Source organism: Dermacentor andersoni, chromosome 5 (genome assembly GCF_023375885.2).
Source record: "Dermacentor andersoni chromosome 5, qqDerAnde1_hic_scaffold, whole genome shotgun sequence".
In the NCBI taxonomy this organism is placed as follows: Eukaryota; Metazoa; Arthropoda; class Arachnida; order Ixodida; family Ixodidae; genus Dermacentor; species Dermacentor andersoni.
The window spans coordinates 65419282-65438269 of NC_092818.1; positions in this window are offsets into that span (position 1 = coordinate 65419282).

Sequence of the window (18988 nt, forward strand, 5' to 3'; positions counted from 1 at the left end):
TTCTCGACGCTACGCCGCCTACACCGCTCGAGCCTAGCAACGGCGCCAACATGCACTCCTCCCCACTCCGTAGACGCTTCTCAAGACGGACAAATTCCGCAATATCAGAGACGAAAAAGAACAGGGACCCATAATAAACATAGAAGAATGGAACGGAGAGCTGCTGCAAGACGTAGAAAAGGCCATGACCGAGATGGAGTGGGACGACTGGGAGGCTCGACGCGAACACGAAGACGACGACAACGGTGGTGGTCACTCTCCGCGGATGGACAGCAGGCTCGCGCACCTTGTACAAGCCGAAAAATCTATCCAGAAACGTCTGCAAGGGCAAAAGCACAATAGAAATCTAAGGCGCAAAATCGCGGAACTAAAGAACATCGAAGCACACTGCGCCCAGTTATGCAGTCAGGATTGGGACGAGGTATGCGACGCCATGGACGGCAACGTCAACACGGGCAAGACGTGGAAGATCCTCAAGCACCTGCTCGACCCGTCGGGAACGAAGACAGCGGCGAAAGCGGAAATGACCAAGCTCCGACACAAGTACAAAGGAAACATCCGTGAAATGGGTGATGAAATCGTCAAGCTGTACCTTGAGAGACCTCCAGCCGTTGAACACCGGAACTACTCGGGCTCTCCCAACGAAAACCTCGACAGAGATTTCTCCCAGCAGGAAATCAAGGCGGTCCTGCAGACCATCAAGACCAAGTCGGCTCCAAGCCCTGACAAAGTGACCAACAAGATGCTCCGGAACCTGGACGACCAGGCAACGAGCCGCTTGACAGACTACATCTACGAGTGCTGGCGGAACGGCGGGATACCCGACGAATGGAAGAGGTCCGACGTGATCCTCTTCCTCAAGCCGGGTAATGCTTTAGAAATACAGTACATGCGGCCGATCTCTCTCACTTCCTGCGTTGGTAAAGTGATGGAGCACGCTTGCCTGAGTAGAGTTAACGGCTACCTGGAGTCAAACGACCTTTATCACAGCAGCACGATTGGCTTCGGAAGAGGGCTCTCTACCCAAAACGCCATGATACAACTCAAGGAGCAAGTCATAGACACCATGGGGCGGGGCTTGAAGGCAATTCTTGGACTTGATCTAACGAAGGCCTTCGACAGGGTCAAGCACATGCACGGCCATCCTCGACAGAATCTCGCAACTCGGCCTGGGCGAACGAACGTATTATATCCGAAATTTCCTTGCGGGAAGAACAGCCAGAATCAGACTGGACGAGGAGGAGAGTATCCAGGTGGACATGGGCAGCGCCGGCACACCGCAAGGGTCCGTCGTGTCACTGATGCTCTTCAACCTTGTCATGATCGGACTAACGGAAAAACTGGAGCGAATAGAAGGCATTAATCACACCGTTTATGCAGACGACATTACGATTTGGACGACGAAGGACGCAAGCGAGGGCGATATGAACAGACTTCAAGAGGCGGTGGAGACAATCGAAAATCATCTGGAGGGCACCGGACTAGAATGCTCGCCGGAGAGATCGGAACTGCTGCCCTACCGCCCCAGGAGGCTCGGCAAACCGTCCAGAGACGTAGCGGAACTACACAAAAGGGGAATCAGATCAAAAGATTAGAGAACCAAAAGATTAGAGTCCTGGTTCTCTGGATCGAAGCCAGGGGAACAAAAACGGAAACTATAACACGCCTGCAAAAGAAAGTCACGGTGACCATTCGGCTAATACAGAGTCTCCAACAACAGGAGGGGCATTAAAGAAAGAAACGCCGTACGGCTAGTTCAGGCCTTCGCGATCAGCCACGTCGCGTACGTGGCGGCGTTCGTCCACTGGAACAAGGCTGACAAAGACAAGATCGACGCGCTCATTTGAAAAGCGTACAGAACAGCACTGGGTCTCCCCCAATACACAAGAAACGAAAAGTTACTACAACTCGGGATACATAACACGCTGGAGGAAATCGCGGAAGCACAGAGGATAGCGCAACTCGAGAAAGACTCTCCGGAACCAAGGGGGCAGAGAAATCATGGAAAAGATCGCCATAAACTACCGCGGAATGAACGGTCCCAAGACGCAGATTCACCCAGATGTCCGAGCCGCAATAAACACAATATATCCCGAAGAACATGCACCCCGTGCACAATGTCGAGAGGAGAAAATGCCGCACGAAAACGATTCTCAAAAACCACGGCGCGCGGGAGGGGGTGCTCTTCGTAGACGCCGTGCGGTACCCGCGAAACCGGGACGACAATGGTGGTGTCGGCGCTGACAAAGGTAACTCCCTCTTTGCAATGGCGGTCGCATGCACAAAAGGAAAGACCGTGACTGCGGGCTCCGTAAGGACCAGATCGTAGGAGGCAGCGGAAGAAACGGCAATCGCATTGGTTGTAATCAACGGTCGGCAACAATACAGAACAATAATCAGCGACTCCAAGACGGCTATTAGGAACTTCACAAAGGGCTGGGTCTCCACCGAGGCGGCCAAAATCCTGAACCGCAGAGCAGAAGACTTTAAGAACGGCAAAATTACACCCAAATACCTCAAATGGATCCCGGCACGTATGGGAGATGTAACCACGAATGCCCCTCCCAACCTCAACGAGAAGGCCCACTGAGCCGCGCGAAAACGAACCCACCGCGGCACGGACAGTAACGGCCCAACACCCCGCAACACCCGGGGTAGGGGGAAGGACTGCGGCGGAGGCGATGGAGAAGACGGAGGAGGCGACGACGACGAAGAAGCGATAAAAGACGACAGGGACAGACTGGTCACGTACCATGACATACTGACACACTACACGAAACAAAGAGAAGCATACCCACAACCCCGCAAACAACTCCACAGGTCTCAAGAAACATATGGGAGAAAGTTGCAAACCAGAACGTTCCAAAACCCATTACACTTAGACAGAATAAATTCAACACAATACCCCAGACGCGAGCTGCAAGCTCTGCAAACACGAACACGCAGACATGGCACACATCTTATGGAAGTGCACACAGATCAGATCAGTATATGTAGAGGACAAGATGGAACCGGACCTTCTCGAGGAGCGATGGCTAAGCGCTCTGACTAGCTCGGAACTACACGACCAATTATGGCCTATCCAGCGGGCCCGGGCAGCGGTGGAAAGGCTATGCCTCATCGCACATAATGCCCGGGTGGCCTGAGCCCGGGATGGCAACCTCGTAGGTCCTTTTCCCATTAAAGTTTTTTCCGTCCGTCTAAACCATGACTGTAAACAAACGAAGCCGGCACGAGAGCCCACGTGATGCTATTAGGCCAATAGCGACGCGGTGTCGGCCAGAGCGCGCGAGGAGGAGGCGGCATTCTTCAAAGCGTGTCGCTACATTACGAAGTTTAAGGGGCTTTACTCTGACTTTGCTCAATGGGAAAATCTCATACAAGCCGAAGCATTGAAAAAAAAAAAAAGAAAACAATTGCGACTACGACGCAAAAAGCAAGGCTCTGCATATTCGTGGAGGAAGGAATATGCAAACACACTCAACACAGACGCTCTTTAGATATGTGCCCTTTCTTTTTTAATAGAGAGCTTTAGAATAGGGGCCCCAAAGAAATTTTGAAGCCACTGCGCACGCGTGAGACACAATCTGCGTATGAGCTTTGCGTTGGGCACGCTATTTCACAGATTTAGCGGGAGCACCCCAAATGCTGCCTCAAAAGCTTTGCGCCAACAAACATGGCGGCACCCATCGAAGCGACGGCTCTAACCTAACTGCAAACTTGTTCGATCCTTGGTAACGTGTAAAGTCCGCAATCTACAAGAAGTTATTGCGGTTATCGCTTTCACTCCAACTAGCGTGCGTTATGAAGATTGATTCATTAGACGCCGCTTATTCCGAATTCGATTGTCGATTTCATAGCTCGTAGGCCTAACACAGCTTAACTTGGCGATGAAGGCACGTAAACTTCGTTACTCAAAACTTAGCGCAATTAAGTGCTTGATATTATTAGGGTAACCTCTAAATTGTAATTAAACGCGGATACACGTATGTCAAAATTACTCTTCTTATCATAAAATGGTATACATAATCGCTAGCACAAAAAAGAATTGGCACTTTCGCCAGAAGGCGAAACGATAGCAAGGTTTAGCGTTGCGCTCGAGCTTCTCTCATGGTGTTCTAACGATATTCGACGCGATATGGCGCGAGGCAGCGCGCGAGACAGTTGTGCTGCTGCTGATGATGATGATCCATTGGCATCATCTTTTGACAGCAGATGCCACCAGAAGAATCAACGCTTTGCCCTCCTTTGCGAAGGAGGCAGGCATCCTTCCTTTCATCTAACCCCCACCCCTATCTTAGGCCACGGGCCATCCCTTCTAATAAAAGTTTCAATCAATCAATTCGACACGAGAATGACAATTCCTGCTGCGCAGGAGGAATAGCGCCCTGGTGGCAAATATAAGTTTGAGCATGGTCGTGCTGGAACGCTAGCAGTTTTACGAGCTGTTCAATCGCTGCGTTCGCTCTCCTCCGCCGCAATAGACGCGGGAGCGCTAAGACCGACTCCAGGTAGAGTGCCTCGATGTCCACCTTGCGCGCGCCGCTCCGTAGCGGCGGGCGAGGTGGACATGGATGCACTCTTACTCCAAGTGAGGGGCTTTAACTCTGGAATAGAAATTGTCAATTCGCTGCTACACGACACGCCGCTACATTTAAAATGCGTTATATTGGTATGTATAAGGACACATTAAGATCAGAGTGTGCGTGACATGTGAGAAAAGTATGAAGCCGATAAATGTAAAAGACTAACGACGAAACATAGTTTTATTCTAGCAACTTCATGAAGCGAAGGGCAGGAAGCACACGACACCTGAGCCTCTTTGACGGCTTCATTACAGTGCTTCTCTGAAAATGCGTGTTACACTCTAAAGTGGTTTCTGTAAGGCACCGCACATTCCAATCATTTGTTTTTGTGAAATTCAGTAGAGCAACTTGAACGCTCGTTTCCGGAAATACATTAGTATAAAGTTCTTCATGACTACTTAGAAGAAGCTTTAGCTCGGGAGCTGCTGTCGACATACGTGGTGACATATTTTTCTCAGCATCGAATGCGCCACATTTGCTGCTTTTTCTTGCATTTAAAGAAAGATAAATAATAGTGAAGGTGGGAAGCATATTTTTAAATGCGTAAGCATTTTCATGCCTACCCAAGGAGGAAACCTGTCCGTGACGTAAGACGATCGCTTTCAAGATGTATATGGCCCCCAACAGCGAGCGAATTGACCTTAGTGCTGCCTCCGGCTTCGACGCCAACTAACCAGCGATAACACCGCGTACACGAAGCTATCAACACTCGGCGCACTCTGCCACCATCGCAGATCGCTTTCCAGATAAGGCCCGCGCAGCCGCGCCATACGCAGCCGCCGCCGAGGTACGGTTTATCGTGGTTCATAATGGTTCGACGCGGATGGATTAGACGCTAAAGAGCGATAACGGCTTATAATGATCCTAACGTCATCAGCGCACTTGGCGCCGCCACCTGCAGCAATTTCTTGCGTCATCAGTTCACCTTGCGCTGTTGTCCGCGGCAGCTCGTGTCGCTGCAGCGCTGTAGTTTATACTGGTCGATGTTTCATAACTTTGATAATGGCCGCGATCTGCGTAGAGATGAGCGAGTGGCAGAATTCTCACGCGTACTTGGACAACTCCCAGAGGCTGTAATTTATTCATAAAAATAGCTTAAAATATTGTAACTGAAAAAAAAATGATCGTACTATGCATTCAACTATGTAATTAATGAATAAATGCGGACGTCGCAATACTGTCAACAGCACCAATTAGGGCAACTGAAGCGGACAAAACTATAGGGCGCACTAACATAGTCAGATTTCGCCCTAAAGGCAAAGCGTTGTTTGCATTAGCGAATCATTAGACAGCTATACGATGTAAAATTAGTAGTTTAATCAGCCACACAAACTGCTGTAAACATTTGCTTACGAACTAAATTAATGAGCACGTTGCCACGCGCGCACATGCAAAGAAGAACCTCGCTCGACGACCAAGGACATCCGCTCTCTGAACGCTGGCATTATGAAAAGTGGCAGCAGCCCGAGTGAATTCCCCTTCGTGGTGCATCTCGCTTCAGTGTGGACTAGGCCCGCCAAACACAGTGCATGCTAAGCCATCTCCTATCTCGGGCCGCCTAGCCTTCGAACCCACCGCAGATTACCTCCAAGAAAGGGTGCGTGCGCTGCTGTGCTCAGCCGCCGCGGTCAGAGTAGGTCCCCCTGCCACCCTTGCGCACGCAAGACGGCGCGCACCCTCCGCGCCTTCCTCCCTTGCGCGCGCGAGAAAGCGCCGCCGCATCAAGCCACTATCTTTCTCGGCGCACCTTCGCATGCTTTCCCTCGCACCTACAGTATTGGTGGCGAGGAGTTACGGAGTCGCCATCTGTCGGAAGCGCCTACCTTGCGTAGTATGAGGGATCACGTGGCGCGCTCCTCATAGGTTTCGCTTACGGCGCTCAATAAAAACGCCACGTGGCAGCCCTTCTGGACATTTACATAGGTACTCTCAAAACGAGGGAAGTTTTTGACTGTCCATATAGTAATCTTCGGCAAACTGAAAGCACAGAATCGTTTACAGACGCTATCTCTTTACCGAATGGGTACAGTGAACGCCCCTGCGCGCGGTCGCCGCGATGGAATCTCTCGAACCGGCTTCTTGCGTGAAAGGCAGGCAACCGCTGAGAGTAAACTATGTGAAATATGTTCTTATAGTGGGCTGTCTGTATAACCAAATGGGGCATAACAGAATGAAGCCTCAATGCAGCGATCACACGGGTTCGCAGCGACCGACTGCGAGTCTGCATGCATGCCCGCGCACAATGTTTGGCTTTCGCTGTGAGCGCGTTTTCGCACCGTGCCGTGAGCTTTAGGCCGCAGCATATGAGCATTTGGCAGCACACTAGCAACCATTGTTGCGTGGACGCTATCAGAACTGTTCAAAAATAAATTCGGTTTAGAGACTTCGACGCCAACGGCGACTGTGATGTGCCGTCGCGACGATTGGATCCTTTTTTTTTTTTTTGTCTTCTAGGTTCTTGGACATTTCAATATTATTTCTCAAGTTGCGTCGCACTGTATGTTTATCGGTCTTCAGAGCGTGCGATTTCCCTCCGCTTCTTTTTCGTAATCCGGTGCATTAATTCATGATACAAACATGACCACATTTCATGCCTTTTTTTAATGTGCGTCTTACCGCTCCCTTTCCGTTCCAGTGAATTTGCCAGTATCTAGCATGAACAAGTTCATAGACCAAACCGTCATGACATTAGCCGAGCAGCGGGCGAGCGTCTCAGTGCGCGTTTTCTGCCACTCACCGAACATCGCGCAGTCCCGGCGCCGTAGGAGAAATGCTCCTCGCGTCTGTGCTTGCTGCACCCCAGAGTTGTAGCCGATGGCTGTCTGCCGGTTCTAAGTTTCGCCAGGCAAGTTACGCAGCTCTTTGCCCTGCGGCTACGTGTGAATAAGGCTGACACCGGGCTCCGTTGCGTACGTCTGGCACTGCGTCACCGAGCAGTAGCCTACCATGCTGCACGCCTCCAAAGGCAGCCACTAGAATCAAGAATCAAGAAGTCTTTATTGAGTAACACAAACAAAATGTATACACAGATATTTGGACCGATAGCCAATGAGGCTAGTAAGCGGTCCAATACAAAATAACATATAGGACAGCAATCACAAACACATTGAAGAAAAACTAACTTTGTAGCCTTGCTTCCATTCCCAAAAAATGTTTCTTGCATGTCAGTTTGAAATTCCTAGCTTGCTTTACTTCAATTGGCAACGAGTTCCAAATTTTCGCTCCTGTAAATTCTATTCGTCTTTCTCCGTACGCATTATGGCAAATAGGAAGGTTAAAATTGCCATTGCTGGCTTGTCTAGTGTTGCGGACGGGAATACTGAATGCACCAAGAGGTAAGGGGTAGTTGGTATTTATAATATTATTAACCATAAGAGCTATTTTGTAATCGCGTAAGGTTGTGAATGACATGATTTGCATTGCGTCAAAAATGTTATTGTTAGAACTATTCGAAGAAGGTAATCCCATGGTTTTCAAGGCACGTTTTTGTAGTCTTAGCAATGGTGTTAAATACGTTTTGTATGTGATTCCCCATGATTCACTGCAATAACTGAGATGACTGTGACATAATGAAAAATACAGTGATCTAAGAATAGCAGGTGGAAAGTGCCGCCGTGCCTTAGACAAGGTAAAACAACCGTACGCAACCTTTTTACACACACTGTGCACCTGTTCCTTCCAAGACAAGTGGCAGTCGAACATGACCCCTAAATATTTAAAAGAAGACACACTATCAATAACATTGTTGTCAACACATATAGAAAAATCACTTAATTCAATACACTTTTGTTTTGAACGAAAAATAACATATTTAGTTTTTTCAGTGTTTAAAGTTAGATGATTATTACGAAACCAGGTCGAGATACGTTGGAGTTCATTGTTAATAGGATTTTCTATTGACTCAAGTGAGTTGCCAGTAAAGATAAGTGCAGTGTCATCCGCATACATCAAAATTTGAGAACACTGTATTGCATTGGGGAGGTCATTAATAAAGAGCGAAAATAAAAGCGGTCCCAGAACTGACCCCTGGGGTACACCACACGTAACAGTTTGGTATGCAGACTTGAACTGTTTGAGGACAACTTGTTGCTGTCGTAAAGAAAGATAACTTTTAAAGAATTCAAGGGCCCCGCTACGCACACCATATGCTTCCAGTTTCATTAAAAGAATGGAGTGTGAAACTGTGTCGAAAGCTTTTTTGATGTCTATAAATACGCTTACAGCAACATTATGGTTATGAAGAGCAGATAGGATAAGCTGTGATAGAGCAACTACAGCCGTGGACGTGGACCTGCTAGAAACAAATCCGTGTTGCTGAGGACAAATAATATGATTAACATCAAGAAAGGTTTTCAGTTGGAAAGCAATTAATTTTTCAAAAATGGTATTGACGACACTCAGTACAGATATTGGCCTGTAACTAGACGGGTTGTTAGGGTCACCAGTTTTAAATATCGGAACAACTTTTGTAACTTTTAAAGTATCGGGGTATAAGCTAGAGTGTATCGCATGATTGAATATTCTGCACAAAGGAACACAAAACAAATCAATGTTGTCCTTGATTACCTTAGCCATTATGCCGTCTGGCCCGGCCGCTTTATTCGTGGGCATGTTCGCCACAACACTTGCAACTTCATCGTTAGTAATGTTCGAGAAACTGAATTCATTATTAATACATCGAGGTATGTCGGATGTCACTGAAGCTAAGGGAGTAGGTTGCGCACTGTTCTGACCGTATGTTGTGAAGAACTGATTAAACTGGTCTGCAGTCTCTATTGACAAGTTGACAGGAACAATCTGTTTTCTTTTAGCTGTTCCCGTAACTTCTCCTACAATCTTCCATACTTGCTTTGTGTCATTTCCTTGACGATTAACCAAATTAGTATAATACAATTTCTTTGATTTTCTCATCAGCGCCACGGATTTGTTTCTGTAATACTTAAACTGTTTCAAGTAATAAGCATTTGTTCTGTTGTTTTTGAGCTTATTATAGTATGAATCCTTCTTTTTCAATACTGTGAGTATTTCCTCAGTAATCCAAGGACATATGGCATGTTTGTAGTTGCGCCGAGAAAACTTCAGTGTTGACTTAGTAATTGCATCGGAAACAGCAGATACGAAGTTAGCAAATTCTGTGTGAACGTCACTGTGACACAGATTTTCGAAATGAATAGATTCGAGCAAACGCCTGACATGCGCGTAGTCCACCCGTGAAAATACATTGGTATGGGTAGGGCAAGTACAATCGGTACCCGACCGTGGCAGAAACAGAAAAGTTGAACAGTGATCAGCAATGTTTTGGTTACAAACACCAGCGCAGGCATCCATATCACGGTTACATAAGATGTGATCAATAATTGTTGCAGACTGATGTGTAATTCTAGTGGGCACATTGATAACATTCTTGAGGTTGAACGATTCCAGTAAGAAAATATAATCTGGACAGTCATCCTTTGATAAGTCGATATTGAAATCACCAACTATTGCTAACTGATTATTAAAAGACATCAGAGGAACCAGAATGGACTCCATATCAGATATGAACTGACTTGTGCACGTGTTTGGCGGACGATATACCACGCCTATTACGACGTCTGTCTTAAGGCGAATAAAAAGTGCTTCTGTGGTATTAGAGCTCAGAGAGGAATCCGAGAGCTGTTGATAATCTATGCCGTTTTTTATAAAAAGAGCAACGCCACCCCCTCGTGCGGTGCTATCTCTTGGTAAAGATAGCGTTGTGTAACCCGGTATGTACGGTATTTCTCCTTTCTTAAGCCAGGTTTCAGTTACAGCGATAAGATCATACTGGAAAGAATGTTGCGATAAATGTACAGTGAGTTGGTCTAAATTTTTATTTATGCTGCGAACATTGCAATGAAAAATGGAAAGGTTTTCGCTCTCGTGCCACTTAGCACTGATTTCCTCGACGGAAAGGGCCATGTTTCTAGACTACCTGAGCAAGATCAGCGTCACAGGTTATATGTAGAACATGCGAGGTATCTGTCTTGCGCATCAGGATCTTGCCATCTGATACCCATGCGTGTTTCCACTGTTTTTCCTTTTTGGCTTTCCGTGCTTTACCTAGCAAAATTTTGTTTGCCGGGCACAAATGTTCGTTGATGAACACGGGATTTTCGTGATCGTCAAAGCTCAGAAGTGTAGTGTTCAGCCGTTGCTTTTTCGCTGTTTTCAGAATGCTGTCTCTCACTTTCCTGGAAGCAAACTTAACAATGATGTTGGGTTCGTCCTTGTTTTTTGAGGGCACACGATGGATAGCTTCAACATCGGATTCATCGAACTTGGTGCTCAAGAGATGACAGATCGATGTCATCACTGAAATCAGATTTTCAGTGGGTGCTGGAGGGATGCCTTTGATTTCAAGGTTATTTCTTCTACTGTACTGCTGCAGTTCAGTCAATTCGTGCCTGAGAATTTTCACTTCATTTGTGAGTCGGTTGTTTTCTTTTTTCATTTCCAGGTTTACGTTTTTCACGTCAGACAGGGTCTTTTTGAGCTCAGAGATCTCTGTTCTAAATTCTTCGAACTTTTCATTGATAAAGCCCATTGAAGTTTTGACAGATTCCATTTCAGATTCAATCACATGCTTTATATCTTGCTTTAGTTCACTTTGCTTAGAGTTAAACTGTGCACTCAAGTCAGTCATAGCCTTTACAAGTTCTTTTATAGTTGAAGGAGGCTTATCACCCATGCTGGACACAAACACGAACGGAGCAATCCAGTAGCCTAAGATCGATGTAATCAAAGATACAGGATACAGACCTGCAATGAACGAAGAAGGCGGTTAGCCTCTGCCTGGTTGCGAAGGCTGCCTGGATTGCTCCGTGAATGATGTGGGGACCGTCGTGCAGCGGTTATATAGGGGACGCCGTTGATATCGGACAGTAGTGCGCAGGTGCGGCTTGCCAGTAGAGAACGGAGGGAGGGGGACGATCCGTGGACACGTGTAGGTTCCACCAGCAGTGACGGTAGCAGCTTCGGATTCCGCTCCTCAAACGCGCATTTCTGCAATGAACGAAGAAGGCGGTTAGCCTCTGCCTGGTTGCGAAGGCTGCCTGGATTGCTCCGTGAATGATGTGGGGACCGTCGTGCAGCGGTTATATAGGGGACGCCGTTGATATCGGACAGTAGTGCGCAGGTGCGGCTTGCCAGTAGAGAACGGAGGGAGGGGGACGATCCGTGGACACGTGTAGGTTCCACCAGCAGTGACGGTAGCAGCTTCGGATTCCGCTCCTCAAACGCGCATTTCTGCAATGAACGAAGAAGGCGGTTAGCCTCTGCCTGGTTGCGAAGGCTGCCTGGATTGCTCTACGTATTATAGTACTTTCAGATGTTGTCAAGCAGACACCCAAGGCAGGCGGTGAAGCCTCACCACTTAATCAGAACCGCGGCGCAGGTGGGACTTTATATTTTCGTTTTCAGCTCGCTTCGGCGCTTCCGCGGAGCAGCCAACGCGGCCGCTGTGTCCACGTGATCCCTCATGCCACGTCACGCCGACGGTGGCGCCAGCTTTTCCAGTGGTGGAGCTCGCCCCCAGCGGTCGCGATGTTATCCAACACCACCTAGACAAGAGAAGGCCTGAGCGCTCGGAGAGTGACGTCACTGAGAAGATGCCGGTGGCGTGCTACGGGTTGAATGAAGCGATCGCGCCCTTATGGGCAACGTTAACCAGAGCGAAGTTATTGTTTTCTTTAGGCATAGTTGAGCAGATGGCCCACAGAGAACAGAGGGTGTTCCAAGATTATTTATGTAAAACTATTTGCGCGCTGCAATATTAAAAAGCCCGTCCATAAAAATGAAATGGTTCAACGTTAGGACTGAGAACAAATTTCGGGTAAATGATGACAGGGAGCATGGCTTATATTGAAAAGTCATAGTGCTGCCCTCTTCTTCAGAGTAGCTTCTTTGTTTTGATTTATGGTCGGCGCCAAAGGGTTTGCTGTTCACGCGACCACAAAAGTTATTCAACAACATGTTAGCACTGCACCATAAGACATACCTCATGACAACTTCACGGGTGTGCCCTTCACATTCGGTGCATGTATTTATTGCAGTCTAGATTAGGCTCTAAACGAATAATTTCACTTTCGAGGCATTATTACATACAGTACCGCAGTCTACATGTTTACACCTCAAATGAGTTTAGCAATGGATGTACAAAACATTCGTTCAACTATTTACAAAGAAACAGCTGCCTTATTCCGCAGAACTGCAGCTTTTCTCTCCTTCAGTTGCCTTAGCATTGGCACCCAATATTCTGTCATTGATCTTGCGGTAACATGAACGCATGATTTTTCGGCCCCGATTTGTAATTGATCCAGCAATTGAGCACGCATCACTTATTAGGAATATCCTGGCGTGAATGTAATCCACATTCCGCCGCAATGAAGGCTTGCCCGACACACAACCGCAATCGCAGCACAAGCGTAGAGAGTACATGCACGGTTAACGTCCAGAAAAAAAGAAAATGCGCTCGGAAGCATGTCGCCGCATGCCAGGACTTTTCTAACCCCGAAGCTATCCAAGGAGTGGCAGGGTTCCCGGAACTAATCGAATTGTTATCACCGTCGTCGTCCACTCGGTCTTTCGCGTCTCATTTTCAACACAGGTGCGCCGCTCGTAGCTTCGTAGCACGCTGCACGGAACTTCTGTATGGGCCTCTTTTGTGTGACGTTGCTCAAGGGGAGAGGGTACAGCCAGAAGGCCTTAAGTTCTCAAGAGGGTGTTGTGTTATCGCACTTGGGCTCGACACGGAGCATCACGGCGACGAAACGGCAGAAATTCGCCTGTAGTGTTCATATTGTGACGGGGATATGAATAGGCAAATCAGAAGGGAAAATGTTTTTACGGAATATATACAGACAGAAGCCGAGATGCCGGAGCAACAACCACACGAGCGTTTCTTCTCTCGTCATCTTCATCCCCTAGCTGGCGCCTTCCCCAATGTACGTGAATGGCTTGTAACATATGGCTTGACCCCCGCCGGTGGGAGCGCCGTCTCGGCGCTTAGGGAAGGGAAGGGTTGTTGTCGGAGACGTAGTGCTTCACACGGGCGACGTGCACGATATCACTACGTGGTATGGTAGATGACGAGCTACCGTCCACCGGGGCGACATCGTATGTAATTTCACTGAACTGGTGGAGAACATTGTAGGGGCCAGAGTAGTGAGACTGCAGCTTCGAAGACAGGCCCACGTGGCAGGGAGGCGTCCAGGGGACCAGACATCCTGGAGAGAAGTGAACCGTTCTGTGGTGGCTGCCATAGCGGGCCTTTTGGGATGTCTGCAAGGCACAGAGACGTTCCCGTGAAATCCGGCGAGCTGTTTTAGCCCGAGCATCACCATCGTTGACGTAGTATGTATAGCAGTGCACGTAGCTGATGGCAGGATAGTCAAAGAGCAACGTTGGGTGGCGGCCAAACAACAGGTAAGAGGGCCGGCGGTAAAACAACAGGTAAAAGCCGGCGGTGTCGTGGCGGCACGAGTTGTACGCGAATGACACATAAGGCAAAGTGCTGTCCCACTCGCGTTGATCTGCGGAAACGTACATGTACAGTGCTAAGCGATTGAACCGCGATACTCAGCTCGGCGGCCGCCACTCATTTGCGCCACCATTGGACGCTGCAAACATTGAGCTGATCCACTTTTGTGTCACGTGAAAACGGGAGTCATTTTGATGCACCGTGACGCAATTGGGCCCCCTCAGCGGTCACCCAGCGCCGCTCACCGGTGGCGCAAGAATCACCGCCCGCCATACTGTCCGAGTATCGCGCTTCAATCCCTGAGCACTACATAGATAGCATCGTGGTCAGCATGCGATTAAGGCGCTCGGCAAGGCCATTTATTTGCGGTGGTAGGCTATGGGTAGGTTGTGACGTGTGGAGCACGAACAAATTATGACTTCGACGACTTTTCGAGAAAATTAACAACCGCGGTTGGTCAACAGCTGTCGCGCCGCTCCGTGGTGGAGGATGACATCGTGAAGCAGAAAGTCCGCAACGTCAGTGGCACAGCTTGTCGGCAGTGCTCGGGTGATGGTATATCGCATGGCGTAATCAGTAGCTACGGTAATACACTTATTCCCCGTAAAAGAATTCGGGAATGGTGGAACGAGATCAAGGCCCACGCGGTAGAACGGGACAGTTGGAATCTCGATAGGCTGAAGTGGACTGGCGGGAAACGAGGAAGGGCGCGTGCCGCGCTGGAATCTAGGACTCGCAAGCAGCAACACGCCGGCGCACATAACGGTAAACGCCTGGTCAGAAGAACCGACGCCGTAGCCGGTCGTAAGTTCGGGACACTCCGGCATGTCCAGTGATTGGGGCATCGTGTAGCTAGCTGTTGGAGCAAAGTGGAACGGAGAGTCATGGGAAGTACAAGCAGAAAGGTTGAGCCGTCGGAGTTAGTACTGCGTCGGTAGGTAATACCCTCACAGAGTACAAACAGGTGGAGAGATGGGTCGGAATGGTGGGAGCGTAGAAGGTGAATTATGGGGCGTAAGTCTATCACTGAGCTGTAAATTCTGAGTATCGCTAAAGTCAGAAACAGCGAGGACGGACGCGTCGGAATCATTGCCAGCGGAGTCGGGAGGATCCGCGGGATGACAGGAGAGGCGGTAGGTATCCTGGAGAATTCGGCCGGACTTGTAAATGACATCAAGGGTAGATTCCTGAAGATTCATTGCCAAGCGACCAAGTCGTCCAATCGCGATTTTAAGAGAGGACGACCAGTTTGAACGAACGTGGTAGTGGAATATTTTTGACGACACGACTTTTGTCGCGATGTACGCCACGAGCTCTGACAAGGTGGCCAAGCACAGGGATGTCAGGGAGGTCTGCTCGTCTGAAAACATTGAACTGCCGACAGGCGTGTAAGGTGGCTCTAAAATGTCGGTGGAAAAACGATGACGTTATCTAGATAACCAAGACATGTGGACCATATGTAGCTGCGAAAGGGAGAGTCCATCATCCTTTCAAACGTTGCTGGGGCATTACACAAGCCAAAGGGTACCACTTTAAATTAGAAAAGCCCATCGAGTGCAACGAATGCGGTCTTTTCGCGGTCCAGGTCATCTACAGATATCTGCCAGTATCCTGACCGTATATGTCGATGGAGGAGAAGTCAATAGATCCGTGGAAACCGAAGAGGTCGTCATCGTTTCACAGCAGAGGTCAGACGTCTTTTTCGCGTGACTTTAAGTGACGGCAGTCTACGTACAAACGCCAGCTACCATCTTCCTTCTTTACTAGCATGACCAGTGGCGCCCAGGGTCTGCAGGAAGGTTGAATGACGTCTTTCGTGAGCATTGTTTCGACTTCGCGCTGAGTCACTTGGCGTTCAGCATGGGTCACACAATAAGGACGTCGTCTGATGGGACTGGTGTCTCCAGTATGAAAACAGTGACAGCGGACGTCTGGCCCAAAGGGCGGTCATCAAAGCCAAAGATGGCGCGACAAGACATCAACATGGGCCTAACATTGGCAGCCTGTCTTGTAAGGAGGTCAGGCACGATAATCTTGGTAATATCACGATTGGCTGTACGACCGGAGGTGGGGAATGCAGCGGAGAGCGAAGGATTGCCGGCAATTAACTAATACGGGAACGCGATACTCATCGATGGAAGAGACGCTGGCCAGAGTCATGGCATTTGCTACAAGTTGAGTGCACTAGCTGAAGTTTAAGAGGGGAAGGGACGCGATGTTATTAGTGACGGTGAGAATGGAATGGAGAACAGCGACATTTCTGGCCAATAGTATGTCAACAAAGGGAGTCGGGACGTAATCGACACCGCGAACAGAATGGATAGACACTAGGATCAAATACGTAACGGATTGAGGTGCCAGTCGAATTTAATCCACGGAACACAAAAGCAGCTGACGTGTGGTCAGAGCGTCATCGCAGCGAGGTAGGTCAAGCTGAAGCAAGCCGGTTCCACATTCAATAAGGGCAGAGTGGGCATACATAAATTCCATGGTGAGTTTTAGTTAATGGGAGCAGTGCTCAAGCAGAGCAAGTAATGCAGTCGTACAGCGGCCGGCGATACTTGTTCGTGCTGATCACGAACCTAGGACGGGAGGCGCTCCCCTGTTGGTGACTCGAACGAGTGGTAACGTGGGTGACGTAAGGATATTCTTAAGTCGACAGCGTAGCTCTGAATACATTACTGATATATGTTCGTCCGTGTCAAAGAGAGCACCACACATGTACCAAGTTGCGTCTAGTCGGCAATATGGTCAGAGGATGTTACGGGCGAGTCATCAATGCACCTTCACCTCCGGTAGCTGCGTCGTCTAGTTTTCCGGAGGCAGACGTCCAATCGGCGATGGAGGGCGGCGGAATAGTGGGGAGATGATGGGCGACGAGAGAACGGCGAAAGGGCCTGGTGACCACGCGGAAGTGGAAAACGACGGCACGACATGGTCGGAGTGTCATTACCGTTTGCTTGAGGTGGCTCGCTGTCAGGCTGGAAGCATTAAGGATCGGTCTCAGGGGTGGTTATGAGCATAGGGCGCATGAGGCCGAGAGCACCGCTTGCGGCAATAGCGGGAGGCATGGCCAATCCGACGTCAATAATGAAAAAAGGGCCGGTCGTCAGCAGTCCTCCACTTGGCCTGAGTGCGAGGACGTAGCAGGAGCCTCTGACGTTGGGCATACGAAACTGGGGAACGGTCAGTCGGACCGGAGGAAACGAGTCCAGAGTCCAGGCAAACATTGGATAGCTCCTGACGAACGATGGCTTGGACAACTGGTATCATGACAGAGCTAGTCTGGCAGGCACGGGAGCACGGTGAAGCAGGAGACGTATATAGCTTCAAGTTGACGACATATGATCTTCGTTACGTTTCCCGTGGTTAGTGGCGACTGTGGCGCGCCTGCGTATTTGCGTGACGATGTTGCTGCCGTGTAGGGAAGTCAAGCGAACTGATGTGCAATACGTCGACTATTGGCGCTTGGATCATGACGTCGCAGTTCTTGCAAATAGCGGATTGAACGCATTATCTGATATGCCGTTTAGGACATGTCCTACTTTTTCAGACTCCGCCATACCGCCATCCGCATCGCGGGAAAGGTCCAGCACACCATGCAGTAAGAGAAGTAGGATTGCGTCGATGTTTGGGCACGTGATGCTAGCTCCTTCTTCGCATCGATCTTTCGACCAAGAGACCTGCCGAGCAGACCATGCATCTTCTCCTTGTAGGAATCCCAGCTTCCGATTGTTCTTCGCGATTCTTCTTCGTGTCAGTTGAATCTAAAACAGGATGTTGGCCAACATGACCGTAGCATCCCATCGGACCCCGAAAACGTGCCTGGGTCTCTTGGCTGGGCAACGACAACCGTTTACGTTGCCACTGTTGCGGTGGGAGCCGTCTTTTCTGTCAATGTGGAACGAGCTAGGTGTCAGCCGCTGCGAAGCTCCGTTGTGTTGAGTTAGGAATCCGCATCCCCACCAAAAATTTGACGGGATAAAAGTAGGCAAAACTAAAGGGAAAATGTATATGCACACCGAAGCCGAGATGACGGAACAACAACCATACCAATGCTCTTTCAATCATCGTCTTCATCCCCTTGCTAGCGCCTTCTCAAATGCTCGGGAATGGCTCGTAACAATACATTTGCTAACGCAATAAAACATTGATAAAACCTTCATTGGTAAATCATATATCTCTCTACAAAACGAAAAGAATGCCAGCCTCATTGCGATAAGAGACGTGTCAGCCACAAAGGGTAACGAGTGACGCCGCCGCCTTGAAGTTCCTGCATAACCTTGGCGTTATGGATTTTCAGAGGGTCATACGGTCTAGCTGACTATTTATTCGTACAACTAGAGTAAATTTCACCCTACAGAAGCAAGCGATTGAACATGGATTGTTTCGAGAACATTATTTACTTAGCAAACGACGCAAAAGTACGAAAAACTAATCTGATATTTGTGACGACACACAGGCGTTCGGGCATTGGATTTCCAGTTCCAAGTTGGGAAAGATGTAACTTTGGCCTTCATGTTTTCTTGCAAAAACCAACATATTATGGTGAAATCAAGAATACAATCATTGCAAACATTCCTGCCTTTTGCAGTTGCTAAAATGTAATTTTCTATGTTAGATGACAGATAATTTATCCGAAATGTTCCAACCGTTGCATCGTGAGCACATTTCTGTGTTTTACAAGTTTTTGATTATAGAAAGTGGAGTTTGCTCTCGGCTAAAGCTTCCTTTTCAGCAGCGTTGACCATATGATAAGAGGAGGAATCACAGCCTACAGAGCCCCACTCAACACGTTTGATTGCGGAAGCAACTTCGCAGTGAGTGCGACAACAATCTTTATTGCCAGTATGTAATTATCCGGTTGTGCCGAGTTGTGCGTCTTGTGTCCCGGATCAGCTAC